The 7,805-nt window shown below is 32.0% G+C and overlaps 1 long non-coding RNA gene across 1 annotated transcript; it reads left to right on the top strand.

Moving 5' to 3' along the window:
• Positions 1-3,030: 3,030 nt before the first annotated feature.
• Positions 3,031-7,503, top strand: LOC146721453 (uncharacterized). Its single transcript, XR_014925659.1, has 3 exons — positions 3,031-3,750; positions 6,909-6,999; positions 7,114-7,503. It is a non-coding gene; the product is annotated as an uncharacterized LOC146721453 (long non-coding RNA).
• The last annotated feature ends 302 nt before the right edge of the window (positions 7,504-7,805 follow it).

Raw genomic sequence — 7,805 nt, 5'->3', positions numbered from 1 at the left:
CTAGTATAAACTCGATTGCTTCAGCCATTATTGAGGATTCGAAATATTATAAAGACTCAAATGTCCGACTCGCGTTAAGATACACGGTGTCTCCGCTACGCCCTTAACTGGTCGCGAGACACTACCGTGTCTCTTGATATATATATATTTTCTTTTTTTTTTTAAGTTTAAATTATTATAAGAAGTATTTATGTGTTGCCAGTGAAAAATAAATTAAGAAATTATTGTAAACAACCTAACTGACTTCAATAATCTTAGTACAATATCATAAAAATTTATTACAGACTACGTTCCGACCTTTGGTTTAGATACTTTTCAAGTATAAAATTAAATAATAAAAATACAAATATAAATAAACATATATAAGTACACATATATAAATATAAAAACATATATAAGAAAATCATTTTATCGAAAACTAGCGTAACCATTAAAATTATTAATATCTTTTTGTTACGTGTTGTCTCCTTTTAATATTATATCTTTTAATAATATTTCTTGTTGCAAGACATTTTAACTATTAAAACTGGAAATTAAGAAATAAGTAAAAAGAAATAATTAAGTAAAATTAAAACTTAGAAATGGATTTAAAATAAGATAAAATGGTTTATTGATGAGGAAAAGGCATTTTATCTTTAATGAAATGTCTTGTTCGAATAGCAAATACAATTTGAATACTTCATTCGGAAAGCAAATCTCTTTTTCGCTCATATATTCTCTTTCTAATTTATAATAAGAATACTTTATAAAGATTGATATATGTATGTATCGATATAAACGTAAAAATATATATGGTGTAATTGTTATATTCCTAAAAGATATAATTATTCATGTTACATCCGCTTGACAACGGATGCCGATCGCGCGAAAAATGCAAACGCTGCGAGATATACGCAGAACCGAAATTGCCCAAAGTGCAAGCGAAGCAAAGGGACTTTGAATTTACTTCGCTTACAGGTTCTTGGCCGAGAGGGTTCGTTGCCAGGCACCCCTTCCGATTAAGGAACCTCCCAAAAAGCGATACTATATAAACCGAGCAGTCGCAGTCGCAGTCGCAGAGGCAGTCGCTTATCAAGAATGTAACTAGAGTCACACGCGTAGTTCGCGGGTCAAACAAATATATACATGTTATCGCTACCGACTATCTTAAGAAGTGATCTGCATCACGAAAATTGATAAAATTTCCGCGAATACACCCGCGATCGAGACTCGGAAGACCGATACAATAACCGAAGAGATATGCGTGAACGTACACGCGACCGAGACGCGGGCGGACGTGATAACGACAGGTATGACGTCGCTTATGGACGCACTGAACCCGACGTTAGGCATCGCCGATCTACGCGCGACAGATATATGTCTTTAAAAAAAGCACGAGGATTAATCCCAGAGTTCCACGGAACATCACAATGCGAGCTAATTCTTAAGCGCATGTACTTATGCCGTCAGTAACATAGATTCACAAGACAAAGACAGCTTAGTATGGGGCATTCTGAGTACTAAATTAAAAGGCAAAGCATGGATTGACTATCAAACACAAGACATACGTACATACAACGAATTAAAACAACAATTAGAAGCGTCATATCAAAGTAAGCGTAACACGACACATTTATAACTCGAATTCAATTCGCTAAAACAAAAAGTAAATGAAAATGCACACACCTTCGGAACTCGTGTAGAGACACTAGCAATGGAATTTTACGTCTATGATAGAGGGCTCGCTCTTTAACCAAAAAACAGGTTATTCTAGAGACCATTCAGAATCAAGCCTTACATAACTTTCAAACGGTACTGTGCGAAGAAATACAAATGATCGTCCGTTTTCGAGATTACTATACACTTAAAAAAGCTATCAACGTCGCGACAGCCGAAGAAAAAGTTAAAAATTCAAATGCATTACGCTCATATAAAAATCGTAATTGAGACGACCACACATCACCGCGACAGACCGGGAAAACGACATCGCGTTGTTTCAAATGCGGAAAAGCAGGCCATTTCGAACGCAACTGTCGTAGTAATAAATATGCACTTCCGAAACTGGAGAAGTCAGATTGCGTAACGACAGTAGAAAAATTTTACAATTACTGCAAAAGGCGCGGACACAATCGTAAAGAATGCCGAATTCTAAAAGGATCAAAAAGAAACACTGCAGAAAAGAAAAAACCCAACGCGAAAATAGCTCAGATAGAATCAAAGGACGACTGAAAGAAATAAAGTAAGTCGCGAAAAAATAAGTCCGATGACGAACTCGATAACAACGAGGGAGACTGAGAAAAAGACACCCCGGTACGCGCAATCGAGTATCGCGTATCACATATACAACCAGCACTACAAGAGACCATAGGCTTAGATCTAATTACACTGCCGATACGCGAAGCTCAGAATGGCACAGTTAAAATGCTATTTGACTTAGGGGCAACTATTTCATTAATAAAACTTAAACATTTAAAAGACGACGCACTTATATATAAAAAAAAATTACACTCATTGGCATTACGGGACACAAAGTAAAAGACATCCAGTCATGTATCGGATTAGCCGGATATCGCAAGTTCATACAAGATTTTTCAAAAATCGCGAAGCCTTTAACGAAATTAACAAAGAAAAACAAAATCTTTGCGTGAAATAACGAACAGCAGATAGCGTTCAACATATTAAAAGAAAAATTAATGACAGCGCCAGTACTGCAATATCCAAATTTTAATAAAGAATTTAATGTAACCACAGACGCTTCTGATTATGCAATCGGAGCCGTGCTCTCACAGAGACCGATAAGCAACGACCGACTCATTGCTTACGCAAGCAGAGTATTATCTCGCGCGGAGCAGAATTATAATACAACTGAAAAAGAATTACTAGCAATCGTATGGGCCGCAACAATTGTCAATCCGCACTTGATACACATACTATTTTGTATTGCAAGTGCAGGCAAAGTGGCTATTTCGGCGCGTTTTCTGTGCGCGAGGCGACCGATTGCACGCCGCCATCTTGCCGCGGCACGGTGGGAGAATAGCCGGTTTCAATACATTTCCTACGGCTTGAGCCGTATACAATGACTTTTAACGCGGCTCAGCCATAGATAATGGCTTTGAAAACGGCTTATTCACTCACCGCGTCGCCGCTAGATGGCGGCGGGGGAAATCGGCCGCTTTCGGCACAGAAAACCTACACCGAAAGTGCCACATTGCCTGCACGTGTAATACAAAAAATATTTGATTATACGCGTGCAATAGAAAGCAAAAATGTTGCATGTTATTTATGACGAAAATAAATTTAATCATAATAGAGTATCGTGTTATGATGTGTGTCACGAAGATAGCAAATTGGATTACAGCTTTGTGCCAAAGATAAGACAGATTAGATAAGACAAATGTTTTTCCATGATTAAAGTTAATACAATAATAAAGAAGGAAGCGGTCTGAATTTGTGATAAAAAGACCGCTTCCTCCAAAAGATTGCATAAAGGAATATTAGTGAACTTGCAGAAATAGGTTTAGAAGTCTAATAAAAAAGATTTCGATTGTGGAATATTTCATTCAAATGTGTATGTGCGAAATGATATTTAGGAATAAAACAGAGCAGAAAATTAGTTGCGCGATGTCGCGATAGAGGGAACTGCAATCGTGCAGTTAGACAAGAACAGACAGTCATATTATCTTCGTCTCTCTCATACATAGAATAATATAATGCAAAACGTCTGCCTCTTTGTCAACATAGAGTTTCCTTCAAGAAAGGCTGGATGAAAAGGTTAGTATATTTCTTTATATGCATGCATGTTAGTATGTATGTATGTATGTATGCGTAAGTATGCGTAGAAAATGTTTATAAAATATATATATATATATATATATATATACCTATCAATTTATTTAGCTATCTGCCTGTTTATCTATCGAACTATCTATCGATCTACCTATCGATCAACCTATCTATCTATTTATCTGTCTCTCTGTGTTTCTGTTTCTGTCTCTCTGTCTCTTCTCTCTTTTCTATATTGTATTCTTTCATACATGCACACGTATATGTATTTTTTTTAAATAATCTGCATTACATAAATAAAAATAATTAAGTTTATAATATAAAAATATATAAAAATCTTTTATATATCAATACATAAAAGTTAAATATTAAAATACAAAGTTAAATGACGTAGTGGTAGGATATCGTTGCATTAAAAAATTGAATAACTTCATAAAAGTTCAAAAGGACAGAAATAATTGCCCCACGAATTCTAACGTTATTTATAAATTGAATTGCAACGATTGTGACGCCACATATGTCGGACAGACAAAAAGACAGTTAGGAACGAGACTTAAAGAACATAAAAATAATATTAAATTAGACTCTGCTAGACATTCGGTTGTCACGGAACACATTCTAAACGAACAACATACATTTGACTGGGACAATATTAAAATTATGGATCATGAAAAGAATTACCATAAAAGACTAATATCTGAAATGATCCACATTAAAGAACAGAAAAATGGAATTAATTTAAATAAAGACACCGAATTGTTAGACAGTAGTTATTTTGACATACTTAAAAAATTTGCTGAATCATAATTTAGAAAAAACATTGGTAATAAATAAATACATCACGCTCTCTATTTTGACATTTGTTATTCAGACTTCGCAACACACACTTGAAATATCGGGAAAAAGGACTTGTTAAAACGATAATGTAAGTTCAAAGATTTTTTAATTTTCTCTGACATTGATTTAATTCGCGTATTACATCCGCAGCATGTTTAAATGTCGCATAACTTGGCATCTCAGACCAATCGCCTTGCATATCTATTGGTCAACAGCAAAGAATCGTTTTAATTTTATATTTTAATATTTAACTAACTTTGTATTTTTAACATTTAACTTTGTATTTTAATATTTAACTTTTATGTATTGATAAACACTGAAGTGCAGTCAAAACGTTTACAATTTATATCGTTTCTGTAACGGAATGTTAATTTAATTATTTAACTATTAATAAAAATTTTTACACCTTATTTATTTGCTCGTTCAGTTGGCCTACTATATTTGATTTGTTTAATTTTGTTAATTTATACGAGCCTTTCATTAATTAATTTTAAAAATCTTTTATAAATATAATTGATTATAAAGTTTTAGTGTATAATTTTTTGTAATAATTAAATGATTTATATGATTTATTCTCATCTAACTACTGCTCTGTTTTGATTAAATATAATAATAGTATACAAAGTATTGAAGACTTGTTGAAAGATAATACATATACGTTGATTAAAAAAGACCCTACTAGAAAATTGATAAACAGTCTTCATGACTTGTTAGTTCGTTGGAAAAATTCTAAATTTATTTCAACTAATGAATACAGACTTTTGTTGTTTACTGATGTAACTCTCTCCAGAGCATATGGCTTGCCTAAAGTCTATAAAGAAAACTGCCCGTTCAGATTAATAATGTCATCGGTTGACACTCCTCTGTATAACTTGGCGACTTTCCTGCACAAGATTATAGTTAAAAGCTTCCCAGTGCCTGAAGGTCGTGTTGACAACGGTTTTGAACTAGTGAAAAAATTGTCATAGATTCACATTGATAATGAATTTAAATTAATCTCGTTAGATGTTGTCTCGCTATTCATTAACGTCCCTATTGATTTGACTCTTGAAAGTATTTCCTTTAGATGGGAATTTATTTCAAAGAATTGCAATTTATCAAAATCAGAATTTTTAAATGGAATAAGCTTAGTTTTAAATTCTACTTTTTTCATTTTTAATAACATTATCTACCGCCAAACTTTTGGAACGCCCATGGGTTCTCCTCTCTTACCAGTGATTGCAGATCTAGTTTTACAAGATCTTGAGAATAAATCATTACGATTGTTAAAATTTACACCCCCGATTTACTTTAGATATGTTGACGACATTGTATTGAGTGTTCCATTGACTTTAATTGACCACACACTTATGATTTTTAATTCTTATCATAATAGACTCCAATTCACTCTGGAAACTGACGATAATAATAAAATAAACTTTTTAGATTTGATATTAATTTTAGAAAACAACAAAATAATTACTGATTGGTATCACAAGCCGACATTCTCGGGGAGATATTTACATTTCTTGTCTCAGCATCCATTTTGTCAAAAGCGGGGAACTATATACGGTCTAATGGATAGAACAATTTTATTGTCACATCCACGATTTCATTATAAAAATCTCGTTACCGTTGTCAACATACTTTTAGAAAACTGTTATCCGCTTGACTTGATCTTTAATACTATTAACCAACGTCTAGTAATTTTATTCAAAAAATTAAAAAATACCACAACTAACGGTAACAATAATAATAATAATAATAATAATAGTGAAAAAACGTCTTTTTTCACTATACTATTTTTACCCGGTTTGACGGAATAATTTAGAAATATTATTAGGAACATGAATATTAAATTATCCTTTTTTAGTTTTAATAAATTAAATAAATATATAAAAGTGCATAAAGATACTATTTCTAAAATAAATAATACCAACGTTGTTTACAAAATTAATTGTTCAAACTGCGACGCTTCTTACGTGGGCCAGAAGAAGACTGACCACAAGAATTTCTGAACATAAGAAACACATAGTTAGAAATACTAATACTAAATCAGTAATAACGGACCACCGTGTTAATCTTAACCATGAATTTGATTGGGAGAACATTAATATTTTAGATAAAGAAATATATTACGGAAAAAGATCAGTATCAGAAATGATATACATAAAAAGACAAAATAATAGTCTCAATCTACAGACTGATACTGAAAATCTATCTGATATTTATATCGAAGCTATAGAAAAACTACCTAAACTCTAAGGTTATATAACAAATACAAAATGATTATAATTGTTCGTCACCTTTCATTTCCAACTGTGCTTCAGTTTCCTCTGAGCCGTTCTACTGACATGAGGATTACACTAGCGTCACTTTTGCTGCTGTTACGATTAAAATATTGTCACATCAAAAATATATGTAAGTTTTTATTAGCATTTTTTATACCATTTGTTAGATTATTGTTTCATAACGCACTTGATTGTAAATCTTATAATTAGTGAGGTGTAATGAAAAAATTATTTTAATTTATAGGATGCAATTAATATTTTATATTTTAATACCTGCCAACCTCGTAGTCAAAAAACTAGAGAGGATCGCTTCCCACAGTAACGTAAATGTGATGGCTTAGTGAGAGTCATATTAATGTTAATCTTACGACGTTTTATTTCGTTTACTGATGTAACCGCGTTTAAATATGTTTATTAGACGTTTATACGTTAAAAACATTTAAACTTTGGTGATTTTAATTTGCTTTTTGTACTGCGCTGAAGAAGATCCGAAAAATTAGATCAAAACGTTCGCTTTCTCATTTGTTTTAACTTTCGAGTTTATGTTTATAATTTTAGATTAATTTAAACCTTATTGTTTCTCTCAGCACATATTGATTAAATGTAATAAATTAGTTTTTATAACCGTAATATTACTTCTGCTCTTATTAGCCTTTTATATGTGTAATACTTCAATGAATTAATGTAAAAAAAACACAGTTGCTTATAAAAAAAATATGCTTGCTGCATATTGAATATTACATAATTTTTTTTAACAATTATCTGTTTTTTTTTTATTGATCTTATACTGTGCAAAAAAGTAGGTGATTATTGAATATGGAATATTTTACAAAGATATTTAACATTTTATGTCAAAAAATTGTAAACCTTTGTGAACCTTTATAACTCAAAGAGCACTTAATGAAAAATAATTTTATTATAGTGTTTTGGAAAGCT

Source organism: Nylanderia fulva, unplaced genomic scaffold, assembly GCF_048542155.1.
Source record: "Nylanderia fulva isolate GAGA-0341 unplaced genomic scaffold, ASM4854215v1 Scaffold472, whole genome shotgun sequence".
Classification (NCBI taxonomy): domain Eukaryota; kingdom Metazoa; phylum Arthropoda; class Insecta; order Hymenoptera; family Formicidae; genus Nylanderia; species Nylanderia fulva.
Note: the sequence above shows the minus strand (reverse complement) of the source record. Positions and strands in the feature narration are given on the sequence as shown.